The sequence below is a fragment of the Loxodonta africana genome, chromosome 5 (genome assembly GCF_030014295.1).
Source record: "Loxodonta africana isolate mLoxAfr1 chromosome 5, mLoxAfr1.hap2, whole genome shotgun sequence".
In the NCBI taxonomy this organism is placed as follows: Eukaryota; Metazoa; Chordata; class Mammalia; order Proboscidea; family Elephantidae; genus Loxodonta; species Loxodonta africana.
Window position 1 is genome coordinate 34,976,794 of NC_087346.1, and position 14,024 is coordinate 34,990,817.

At 37.9% G+C, this 14,024-nt stretch overlaps 1 pseudogene; it reads right to left on the reverse strand.

Annotated features, from left to right (window-relative positions):
* Positions 1–4,622: 4,622 nt before the first annotated feature.
* On the reverse strand, positions 4,623–5,957 carry LOC100663039 (small ribosomal subunit protein eS17-like; annotated as a pseudogene).
* Between the last annotated feature and the right edge of the window lie 8,067 nt (positions 5,958–14,024).

A 14,024-nucleotide genomic window follows, 5' to 3' on the forward strand; every position in this document is an offset into this window, starting at 1 on the left:
GAATGATTTGATGGCAACTTGTAATTTCCACAAAGTGAATGGAAAAGGCCTGTGTCAAATCTTATTATTTGAAATTAAGAAGTCATCAGTTTTAGTTACGATGTAATAGCCCAGAGAGAAACTAGTCCATTAAACAAGCACTTCCCTCAGGGAATGATTGAAGGAAGATCCTTGTTTTGAATATACATATCGTGTGTATCTAGCCAATGACAGAAGCCTTATCAATAAATGTTTTATTGATACGGATCTTAAAGAAGCAGCAGCAATAGCAGTCTTTCACTTTACACCAGACTTGTATAAGTTCTACCAGAAAGGAATCTGGTGGCAAATTTTACCATGTCCAACCTAAGACAAAAATATTTGGAATTCAAGATACACAATTTTAACATCTCACTTCACCTAAGGCACATGATTGTTCAAATTTGCATAGTGGCCAATTATGAGTCTTATTTTATGTAAATATATCAGCAAAAATATTTTAGATCAAATGGAGAATTTTACAGGAGAATAATAAAATTGGATGAGTTCTTCACCACATACAGATTCCTGGCTAGGTCAGTTTTTTAGGACACGTTGTTATCTGCTTGCTCTTCTATAGGGCTGCTCTGCTCAGTCTCCAGTGATACCAGCTCTTGAAAATAGCTGTTATAATTGGGTTTCCATGTAGATGCAAATGAATGGCACATTGGGGCAGGTTGTGTCCTTGGCAGACATTTTTTTTTTCCAGTATGCTTTAACTTTATTACTGTGAACATTTTTCATCTTAAAGCAGGTTAAAATTAAGTTATGACAAATGGATATTTTTCTTTTAACTATGAAGAGAAGGTATGTGTTCATTCATAAATACACAACATAGAAATAACCAAGAGGCTCTACATTTGAGTTTTATGTAAGTATCAATCATATTTTAACAGCTGTGTAACCATGATGGTAATAGAAGCTGCAAGAACACAAAGAACCCCAATATTAGAAGGTACCTTAAAAGTCATCATATTCAGCCTCTCACTTTTAAAGGTAAGAAAACCGGAGCCCTCTTGGATTAGGTTACGTATCCAAGGTCGCAGATACAGTTAGTGGCGCTTTGAACTAAAATCCAGATTTTCTCATACTTAATTCAGTGTTGCTGTTGCTAGTGGGGTATCTTTCTACCAAAATGAGCTTCAAGAGCCCTCTCTTCTCAGCAAACATGGGCCCTATGATTGTTCAGTTGATATCTCAGAGTGAAGAGAATATGTGTATATATATATATGTATGTATGTATGTTTGTGTATATATATGTATGTGTATATATACATACATATACATATATGTATAATTATGCACCCGGCAAAAATGTTTCAGGCATTAGGAGTAAAGAGCTGAATAAGACAAGTGATAATTTTTTGTAAAATGTTACAAAATACCCCAAGTTTACATCAGGAATTACTATAGCTGAGAATTACAATAGGAGAAGGCAAAAAAAGGACTAATTTGGAAATAAGCTTATTTTTCTATGGCTTATTTTATTCACCTTTTGCCAGAGAATCTTAAGAATGACTGAAAAGCAGTGTTCATATGAACATTAAAGCTTAAAAGAGCCTAAAAACAAATCAATATAATCAAAAAGATAATAGATGGCACATGAATTCAGTGTGCTATCTTATTACTTTTGTGATTAACTCATTAATGACTGACCACTACAATGCCTCTCAGGTATTAAAAAAAAAAAAAAATGAAGACTTTAGTACCTATTAGTATTCTCTAACTTCTCACTACCATTCAGTCAGGACTGATAGTATTCCAAATATCTATTGCTGTGTTACAAACTACTTCATAAACTTAGCGGTTTAAAAGAATCATTTTATTTTGCCCTAAATTTGTGGATCAGAGATTCAGGAAGGGCTCCTCAAGGTGATACATTTGAGATTCATGAGGCGTCAGCTGGGGCAGTGAGGATTGGAAGATCCACTTCCAAGGTGTCTGGCTCCTTGGTGCTCATTAGCCTTTCCCTCTATCCACTTGGCATCTCATTCTCCAGGGCATCTCCACATGGCCTGGCTTCTCAGTGTTTGGTGGTCTCAGAGTAGTTGCAATCTTTCATGACAGCTACCTTCCAAAGGGAACGAAGTGGAAAGTAACCAGGCCAATCAAGGGCTTTGCCATAGCAGTCACAGAGCCCATCCAGATTCAAAGGGTGGGAAAATAAACTCCACCTCTTGATGGGGGAATGGAAGGGTATGTGGGATGCCTTTGCAGAAGAGCATGTGAGATGGGAGATATTGTAGCCATCTTAGAAAATACAACTTGCCACAGATGGCTAGCAAGTGAGGTAGACCATGAGTACAAGGGCTGACTGTGCATACTATAAATGCAGGTCTTCTCCCAAATGAACAGATTCCACTAGCACAAAATGCAGTGTTCTGCAGGTTTTCTTTCATATATAAATGTCAGGGATTGAATTGTGTCCCCCCAAAAATACATGTCAACTTGGTTAGGCCATGATTCCCAGTATTGTGTGGTTGTCCTCCATTTTGTGATTATAATTTTATGTTAAAGAGGATTAGGGTGGGATTGTAACACCCTTACCCAGGTTACATCCCTGATCCAATGTAAAGGGCATTTCCCTGGGGTGTGGCCTGGTACTACCTTTTATCTTACAGGAGATAAAAGGAAAGGGAAGCAAGCAGAGTGTTGGGAACCTCATACCACCAAGAAAGCAGTGCTTGGAGCAGAGCATGTCCTTTGGACCTGAGGTTCCTGTGCCGAGATGCTCCCAGACCAAGGGAAGACTGATGACAAGGACCTTCCTCCAGAGCCGACAGAGAGAGAAAGCCTTCCCCCTGGAGCCGGCACCCTGAACTACTGGACTGTGAGAGAATAAACTTGTCTTTGTTACAGCCATCCACTTGTGGTATTTTGGTTATAGCAGCACTAGCTAACTAAAACAATATATAAAAAAATATATATATATACATATGTATATATACATGCAGACAAAAATGTTATCAATGTTAATTTCTGGACTGATTAGCTGTACAATTACCAAGTCAAACTCTACTATTTCCTCTCAAAGCAAAGTCTCCCTTGATCTCAGAAGATGAGTCTCATGCATCATGCTTTCTGGACATGAGCCACTGTGTCTAATAAACATTGAGCAATTAGTTGCTCTTTCATATTTGCAGGGCAGCTTCTCCGGCAATCCCTCTCTCTACTCCCATCCTCTTTGTACTCTCCTTTGCCTCTAACCCACTCTTGCACCCATTCTACCCCTCCTTGCATCATCTATATGACCTTATAACCATCTGAAATCTTATTAATAATGAAGAAAACCCTTTAAAAAGGAAACAGAAGTATATTTTAGCTTAGAACAAACTGGAGCCAATGTTTAAAAACAGACATGCAGAACAAGCGTATTCATTGTTAGCTTCAAACCTTATACTAGGAAAATGATTAAAATAGATTAGGGTTGGAGGAAAGATTAACTATTAATCTATTAACTATTACTACAATCAAGAATTAAGCTTATGTAAATGCTGTTTTTTTTTCCTGAGCCTTTACAAAGACTGTATATCTGATGTTTTCTTTTCTATCATTCAGTCTTCATGGTGTTATCTTCTATTTATTCTTGATTTATGTTTCTAGCTTAGAAGTAAAACTAGAAGAGAACAGAAAACGTCTATTTGAATTATTCAACCTGCTTAACTTTCAAGAACAAAGTGGACATTTGGGCATTGATAATGTGGTAATGACCAGTCTTGGAAAGGGGGTATCCAAATGTATCTTCTGATTCTAATATTTTTTCTGACTGCATTAACCATTTTCACCAAAGAATGATCTGGATAATTTATTGACGAGGATTCAATGAGGAGGACGAATCCTCCTGAAAGGAGCTCTTCATACATGCCAAACTGAGAAACTGAAGTAGGTCAATCCGATCATTTTGGTCACATTACCTAGTTATACAAATTACTATACAATATCTACTTGCCAGTTTATCCTGCATAAGCATCCAAGATATAACTTTTGCCAGCTTGTTAATTTATAAAATCATTTTTTTGTTTTGTTGTTAGGTGCCATCGAGGTGGCTCTGACTCATAGCAACCCTGTATATAACAGAATGAAAAACTCCCCAGTCTTGTGCCATCCTCACAACCATTGCCATGTTTGAGCACATTGTTACAGCCACTTTGTCAATCCATTTCATTGAGGGTCTTCCTCCCTTTTTCTGACTTTACCAAGCATGATGCCCTTCTCCACGGACTGGTCCCTCCTGATAACATGTCCAAAGTATGTGAGACAAAGTCTCGCCATCCTCGCTTCTGAGGAGAATTCTGACCGTACTTCTCCAAAGATAGATTTGTTTGTTTTTTCTGGCAATCCCTGGTGGCGCAGTGGTCAAGAGCTCAGGCTACTAACCAAAAGGTCAGCAGCTCAGATCTACCACCTGTTCCTGGGAAATCCTATGAGGCAGTTCTAATCTGTCCTATAGGATCACTATGCGCCAGAATCGACTAGCTGGCAACAGGTTTTTTATTTTGCTTTTTATGGTTATGGTATATTCAATATTCTTCACCAACACTGTAATTCAAAGGCATTAATTCTTCTTCGGTCTTCCTTATTTGTTGGTCAGCTTTCGCATGCACATATGGCAATTGAAAATATTATGGCTTGGGTCAGGTATACCTTAGTCCTCAAAGTGACATCTTTGCTTTCAACACTTTAGAGGTCTTTTGTAGCAGATTTGCCAATGCAAAACATCATCTGGTTTCTTTTTTTTTTTTTTGGTGTCCCCAGGTTTATTGAAAATATTACAGCAGAGCAGAAAGATTCAAATGGCTCCATGGGGTATTTTGAAACTCACCCCAACTGTGGACTGAATGACCTGCAGGTTGGACAGGTTGCCAAAGTTCAAGAGCTTCAGCATTTTCTTACTGTCAGAATCTATGTCAATGATCGCCTGATCCAGGGATGAGACCTCACAATTGCAATTCTCTCTCCTTCTCCTATAGCTTGATGGAGGTACCTCTCCTGGGGCCTCTTTGAACTGCTTCATCAGATATTTGACATAGCCTACTATCTTGCTGTGAATACTGGTGATCTCGCACACATGCTTTTTGGTGTGGAAGTAGTTGACCAAGCGCATGTAGTACTTCTCAATGATGACTGGGGCCACCTTCTTCATGGTTTTGGTGTGACTGCAGCCCATGTTGGCAGGTCCCTGGTAAAAGAGCTCGTTTGATTTCTTAACTACTTCTTCCATGGTCACTGATTGTGGATCCAAGTAAAATGATTTCCTTGACAACTTCATTCTTTTCCTCCTTTTTCATGATGTTGCTTATTGGCCTAGTTGTGATGATTTTTTTTTTTTTTCCTTTATGTTGAGGTGTAATCCATACTGAAGGCTGTGGTCTTTGATCCTCATCAGTAAGTGCATCAAGTCCTTTTCAATTTCAGCAAGCAAGGTTGTGTCATCTGCATAACACAGGTTGTTAATGAGTATTCCTCCAATCCTGATGCCCTGTTCTTCATACAGTCCACCACAGTACAACAAACTTGACAGATAAGTGGTGGACAAAATTATTTAGAATACAGCAACAATAATACATTTAAGGCTATAAAGAATGAAGTGAGTAAGAACAACTAAGTACTATTTCACAAGTCCAGTTGGTGAGCCTTGGGATGTCTTGAGCCACATTTGGATCTTGAGCTATTCAATTTAAAGCTCTAGTAATCTAAGTGAAAACACACAGCCTTTCAAGTTTCCTTTATTTCAAGCCAATTATTAGATTTTTCCTGGGCCCATAAACTTCTCCACCTATAAAGTGTCAAGAACTATAAAAGGTCTGAGGTTTTATCCTACCTGCAATCTGACGAGCTAAGCTACCACCGTTTCATGTATGATAGCAAAAGATATGAGACTCCTGGGTCAGAGACAAAGAACTTTACTCCTCATAGCATACCAGCAGAGTGGGTATCAGCACATTTGTACCATTTCCCTTGCCCCCAAGTCCCACAGGAGTATTGCATATAGGTCCAGATGGATGCCTAAACACTCAGTAGGTTCCATACAAGACAGAAATTTGAGTTTAGGGAACTCAAATCTTTTATAGTAAGCAATAAACATGCTGCACTTTGCTCCAAAGGGAGACATTATCTTAATTATACTGGACATTAAGCGTGCTTATCTTCTATCTCTATTTTCCAAGGCTGTTTCTTCTACAATCTTGAAAAGGTACTCTGAAACAAAGACAGTGCCTCTGTTTGCAAGATATATAGAAATGCAAGAGACCTGTGAAGAATTATCTCTTCAACAGAAAGTTTCAAAAAGTACATGTAATCCTACAATTGAAGAGTGAAATGCCAAATGGCCTTTTTTGAGAGTCCAAACTTAATTTGAAATCAAATGACTATTTCCTTTGAATTCTCTGGAGTCTTGCATACACAACAGTGTAATAATAACAAGATATAAAATTTAACTTAGTTATAAACATTTGCAAGATATGACAAAGTATCTGTAGCACTGCCATAACTGTTATGGCATACAATGAGGAACCATGATTTGAAAGTTGGTAGGTATAAGTTTTAATTCTTGTACTTCATTAAGTGGCAACATGGCTCACAACAAATTATATAATTTACCTGGGCCTCAATTTCTGTATCATTTCCAATGTGTGAGCTCTCTCTTATCTTTCCCGGATAATGTCCACATTTGTTTTTACTGCTAAAAGTCCTTGAATCTGTGAACCCACATCTTAAGATGGTAAAAATGATTCAAAGTAACTCAAAGAGAGTTTAATGAGCAGATTAAATGGCCAGTGACTCAATACCAGACAGAAATGTAATGTCGCTGACTTCATTTTCAATTTCCTTTTCTTTTTCCACTAGAAAACATAGACATTGGAAGACATATGAGACTACAGAACCTAATTTGTCTCAACGGCAACATGAAGCAAAGAAAATGAGAGAAAACAAAAATGCTGACACTAATGACACAAATTATTCAGACCTGGAGGACAATGTTGGCAGTTGTACAAATGCTATAGAGTTTTACCCGCTACTTTGGACAGAAATAATAAGTCTACTAGGCTTGAAACTTTAGTGACTTTTCCCTTCTCTCCTTCCAACCTCTTACACCTGTCAATAAAACCCTTTGTTTCAACTTCGGAGGTGCGTCTCTGTATTCCTTCCATTCTATTCCCATCACAGTTTCTCTACCCCTTTTTCTCTCATATCTGAACTATTTTAATCAACAAGAGTTGCAGTCACTCTGCCTTAGGTTTTCTCCTTAATCTGACCTCCAGACTGTTGTAATATTATCCTTCTTAAAACTTTTTTTCTTCAGCATTCTCAGAATAAAGTTCAAACATCTCCAGCAATTGCTCAAATTCATCTATTTCTCATATTCTTCTATCTCTGCCTCACAGTATTTCACTCACAGTGCCTATTAAATAAAAATACAGAGTGATCAAATTTTTGTTAAGGAAAAGCTATCAGAGATTCCAGGAGGAGCATCTAATCCAGTCAGTCTTGGTGGGTCAGTGAAAGATTCCCAGGTAAAAAAAATGCCTATTCTTATTGTCTTCCTTCTCCCTAAAATCTACCCATCTCAAATCCCAAATTGACTATGGAGCTTTTTTCAAGAAATGAATACTACATTGAACTTTCCTTCTCTCTAGATCACTATGCCACTTCTTATCTGCATTCATTACATAAACTAGTTAACTGTTTAGTATGCATTTGCCTTCTCTCCTTGGCCAGATGCCTTGCAATACCAAATAAAATAACCAGGGATAAATGTGGAACCACAAAAGAAAGAAGGGAAGGGAAGGGAAGGGAGGGAGGGAGGGAGGGAGGGAGGGAGGGAGGGAGGGAGGAAGGAAGGAAGGAAGGAAGGAAGGAAGGAAGGAAGGAAGGAAGGAAGGAAGGAAGGAAGGAAGGAAGGAAGGAAGGAAGAAAATATACCCTTTGTAAGTTTTTTTTTTTTTTTATTCCTGGATGAAAAACACTATTGGTATTTGTTATTTTCTGCATAGATTCATTGCAGCTAGAATAATAAAAAAGGCCTATAAAAAAAGAATGGGGGTTCTAATCAACTTGGAAAAAAAGTTGGATTTCAAAGTTTGAACACATTTGCCTATAGACACTATGTTATATATGACCTGATGAGTTCCAAGATAGTGCACAAAAATCACCATAAACCCCTAATGTACCCCCCAAAGCAGTTTTCAGTTATATCTAAGAATGTCATTTTAAACTTTTCTTCTATAGGAAAATAAATTTCATACTCCAGTAGAGATGCAAAAACATATTTCCCCACTGTCATAGATTGAATTGTGTTCCCCCAAAATGTCTGTCAACTTGGCTAGTCCATGATTCCTAGCATTGTGTGATTTTCCACCATTTTGTCATATGATATGATTTTCTTATGTGTTATAAATCCTACTTGTATGACGTTAATGAGGTGGGATTAGTGGCAGTTATGTTAATGAGACAGAACCCAATCTACGGGATTAGATTGTGTCTTAAACCAGTCTCTTTTGAGATATAAAGAGAGGAGCAAGCAGAGAGACACAGGGAGCTCATACCACCAAGAAACAAGAGCCAGGAGAACAGCGTATCCTTTGGACCCAGGGTACCTGAGCTCAGAAGCTCCTCAACCAGGGAAGATTGATGACAAGAACCGTCTCCAAGAGCCAACAGAGAGAGAAAGCCTTGCTCTGCAACTGGCACCCTGAATTCAGACTTCTAGCCTAAACTGTGAGAGAATAAGTTTCTCTTTATTAAAGCAGACACCCACCATGGTAACCTAAGCAGGGAAGTGGGGAAGAGAGGAGAGAAGGATGTCTTTGGATGGAAAAGAATCCAAGAAATTGCTAATTCTTTACATTTGCCCAGAAAGATATTCAGTGCTCCTTAGGCAAACATTACTGAGCACCTGCTAAGTTCCAGGTTCAGAAATCCATTTTAGAGATACAAAGATGATTAAGTCATGAGTCTTGCCCTCAGGGATGTGCATCAAAAAGTACTCTCTTCTCATAGAGAACTGTCTGTTCTCTGTTCCTGCTTTTGCCTTAACCTAAGAAGGTTAAAATCACCCCCAAGTGGCTCCTTTACATTAGCTGCAGTCTTTCGTCATCAACATTTTCTCTTTGCAGTGCTGATCACATAGCAGACAGTCAGAGCATTTCTCTTAATTTAATAGATTGCAGGTAAAGAAGACAACTCAGTTATTATTAGTTTAATTGGAAAATTCCATCTGCTTTTAAGCTAAACAAAAACACAAGCAGCAGAGATTCTTCTTCTGGATCCATCTAAGGAATATTTGTGACATAGTTAAAATTTATCTTAATTCCCCTCTTGGCATAATTTCATCCTCAAATTCACCTCATCTTCAACATTCTCCTGTGCCAACATTCAGCCCAGGTCTGCCCTTAGGATCAGAAGTCCTTTCTCTTGAACTTTCTAGGTAATTACCAGCAAATTCCTCATTCCATTTTGCTAGCTAATTTGCCATAGCAGCATGCTCACAGAAAAAAATGGCACATGCAGGGAAAGATACAGATGTCCGTCACCAGATCTACCCATGAGGTCTGGAGACCTGGCTGAAGTGAAGGTACAGGCAGGAAGCTAAGGCACACTGTTAAAAGAATGTTCTATCTGTACTTAGACAACCAAGCATTCAAGATGTAAGAGTAAGACAATGTAGGAGAGAGAACCAAGATAAGTGATATCTGGTGGTTGTCAATAGGGGTCAAGTACTACTAACAAAAAGTTCCCATGAACAAACAGTTAAGAGTCTCCCTACACTATTATCTATCTCAGAGTCCTAAAACAAATGTAAAATGCCCACTTAATTTGCTATTCATCATAAAGAGTCAGGTACCAGTGTGGGCTTCTTGACAATGTTGGATAAGGACAATAATGAAGATGACAACTTCCATCTCACCAAACCTGGAATCTAATTCACAACTTCTTTCTCAGATTGTTAGTAACTATTGTAAGAAATCTCTCTTCTCCAAAAATATAATAAAGGCAAGTATTTCCTGATGTTTCTTAGATTTAGTTCCCTAAAGAGTACATTTTTCCCTCAATCATAACCTTACATTTTTTGGCAGCACTTTAGGATGGGTAGTCAGGAGACATGAATTTCATTCCCAGATCAATAACAAATTAGATTATAACCATGGGAAAATCATTGTAACTGAATCTCAGTGTCTTTGTTTCTAAAATAAGAGGGTTAAACTTAGGTATGAATCGTAAGGTCATTCTATGAGCCTGTAACCCTAATACACTTAGTCATTCTCACCTCATGTAATATAAGACTGTCTTGTTATTCTATGTTTCAGAGGTGGCCACATTATGTTCCTTGGATTCCCTATCTCTCAGGTTCCTTAGATCAGATAATAAGTAGTTTTCCAAACATAGGAAATAAATTGTTTCATTTTTCTCAGTTGTAATCTAATTGTGGCCATTTAAATAACTCTGATGTGGCCAAATGGAGTAGTTCTTATAATTCCACAGGGTGCAGATGCTTTTCCTGATATTGGAAGTTGTTTTATGGTATAGTGAATATCAACTGGGACCCTCTTCCAAAACTTGTTTCCTCTGCAGCAACCTTATGGTTTCCTCTTCAGGGGAAGTATGTTTCATCTGAAAGGTGATAGCAGATATTTTCAGAAAGGATATATCAAACACTGTTTGAGTGGGTCTTCTGACTTAGCCTAGGAACACTATTTAATCTGGAAGAGAATACAACAGAGTGTCTGTCTCTTTCAATAATATAAAACAAATGGGACTAGTTTTATTTATAAAGTATACTTTTCTTATCTCTAAACTAATCCTTCAATCTTTCACTGGTATCATTGACTTTGGTAAATAGAAGAAGCAGCCTTTTGGCAATACCTCATAGCCATGTGACAGCCTTTGTTGTTGTTAGCTGCCATTGAGTTGCCCCTGATTTGTGGTGACCCCGGGCACAGGGGAACAAAGCATTGTCCCATCTGGCATCCCTATGATCAGTTAGGGCTCAAAGCATTGTAATCCATAGGGTTTCCACTGGATAATATTCGGAAGTAGGTTGACAGGCCTTTCTTCCTAGTCCATCTTAGTCTGGAAGCGCCACTGAAACCTGTTCAGCATCAGAGGCATTGACAGCCAGGTGGTGGCTGTGCATGCTGTGCATCGGCCACGAATCAAAACTGGTTCTCCCTCATGGAAGGAGAGACTTCCACCACTGAATCACCATTGCCCTCATGTTACAGCCTTACTCATTGATGAGTAGAAGATTCGAGAACCACACAAATGTCCTTAGACAGTCTGTTTCTGGAGCTCCAGTACCAGCAGTATCAAATTGGGAATTTCAAAGGTCTACACTCTCAGAGTGGAATTCCTTTGGAATTACAATTAGAAGGATGACGACAGGAATGAAGAATAGCTGGCACTTTGAAAAGGGACTCAGAGGCAAAGCAGATTGGTATCTCATTGCTCTGGATGACCTTTTAAGCCCCACTGAGAAAATGGAGTTCACTTTCTTAATGAGAAACCAAACTGGTACATAGCACTTGACATTCACAAGGTGACTTCACCTAGATTATCATCCTTAGTCCTCATCTTAAATTCTCCTTGGTTCTCCCATTTTATTGGAGAGGGAACTTGTGGCTCAGAGAGGAAATAAAAAAAACCGTTGCCACCGAGTCGATTCTGACTCACAGCTACCCTATAGGACAGACTAGAATTGCCCTGTAGGGTTTCCAAGAAGCAGCTGGTAGATTCAAACTGCTGACCTTCTGGTTAGCAGCCAGGCTCTTACTCACTGTGCCACCAGGGCTCCTTAGGTAACAAACAAGCCCTGGTGGGTGCCAGAGAGGGGGCTGCAACACAGGTCTTCTAGCTTCCATTACCACTGTCTTCTATTCCTCATATTTAGCCCATACCCTTCACTCTCCACACAGTTCATGTTCCAGATCTGGGACAATTCTATCCAACAATAGGTTTTCTATATGTAGAAACCTATTGGAAAAAGAGAAGGGAAGAGATGAAGTCATTCATTCTATATGCTTTTCTCCCTCTAAAAAGGCAGATGTGTGATTTAAGTTGTACACATATTTCAAACGATGTGTCAAAGAGTAGTATAGTAAATAGAACTACTAATCAGAGTCAAAATAATGCTTTGATCCATTTGTGACAGCATTAACTTCCCTGCCATGGATTTTAGAAATGCATTGGTTTCAGAAGCTCTTTATTTGTAAAGTACCCTATTGGACTCACAAAGGAGTTAAGCTACAAATTGATCACACTGTAATTACATCTAATTGTGACTACTTCATAAGACACTGTGCTTAACTTGCATAAACACAAATGTTTTGTTTTAGAAAAGAAAAAGAAAGAAGGGAAGAAAGATGAAAAGCACACGTAAGGTTGACTGCAGTATTTGCATACTCTTGCATTTGATATTAAGAATTTCACTGTATTATTCATCATGTGTTCTGAAATCACTAAAAATGAGAAGAGGGATGTTCAGATGGGATTTCCCAATTCTTCTTTAATGAGAGGCTTCTCCTACTTACCTCCTGCTGAACCCTGCAGTTAAATCTGTCCCATCCTGATAACAAAAGAACAAAAGAATAAACCACTGGTCTACTTAAGGATTCATCAGTGATAACACTAAGCCATCAAGTTAGACTAGAACACACACACACACACACAGACACACACACACAAAATAGAAATGGGGTAGGAGTGAGGAGGGGGAAGAGAGACAAAATAATATCTTTATTTTTAATTATATTTCAATGATTGAGTAAACCACATTTGAAGTGGTTTCTATCCCTTAGGAAGAAGTTTAAAATCAAACCATTCCAGCTTACTAATAAGCAAGAAATCAGCCCATCTGCCCATTATACTGCAGCAGTCTCCAGGGCATCCTCTCTCTCCTTAAATAAATAAATCCAAGGCACGACAAATGGATAGTTCAGAAAAAGAAAGATAAGTACCTTCAAAATAAAGAGAAATTGTGAGCCCTTAATAACTTAATTAAAAAACTGATTTTTTCCTAATGCATCTCTATAAGATTCTCATAAATATTGTATTGATCTTATTTTATTTTATTATTGTTTATGTTAAATTAAAATTTATTTCAACGAGTTTTTGGCAAACTTCAAATTACAGTAACAGAGCTGCCAGACGTTTCAAGTCATCTGCTAAGTATCTTTCAAGCAAGTAAATATCACAAATCTTAAGGAAAAACAACCATTCATTTCTTAGTCAGGCTTTCCAGTATGGTAATTCCACTATTCTCTTAGTCCCTGTTAATATTTACAACTCTGAGAGTCCAACAAAATATCTTTTTTGCTTTCGCTGAACTCATTTTCCCACCATTTTAGTATAAAAAGGAATGATCACCCTCCCTCTCATAAAACAAGCAATAAATAAATAAATAAATAAATAAATAAATAAATAATCCCTTCCTGTACTTAAAATCACCTATACACATCATTTTTCGGGTTTTTTTTTTTTTCTGATTTAAATCATGCTAATTTCTTAAACCTGTACACACATATGACCTACTTTTTTCTTTCTTTCCTATTATTTAGATTACTTTTTGAACACTCTTCAGTTTTACCTTCTAGTTTTTAAAGCACATTGGCCATTTACAAACATAGAATTAATACAGAGCCAGCATGGTGCAGACATTTTTTAAACAATGGTAATGAATTGCTGACTCACATTCAGCTAGCAAAAGATTTTTCCTAGTTTTTGCCTTCATTTCTTGTGCTAAATCCAATCCAGTATTTACGTGACAAAGAACTTCATACTTCTCCACATAGAACGTTTATTCTCTTTTTGTAAGACTATTTCAGTTTTATTTCTTTGCTTCGGCATTCTCAACTGATTTGAGCATCAAGTACAAATCTGATAGACATCTTCTAGATTGCATTTTCCAGGTCATCTATCAAGATATTCAGTTAAGTGGTCCTCCAAAACCAGTTCATTGCTTACTACCCTACAAGAGGGGAACAGAGCTACAGAAGTGTGTAAGTTCTTGC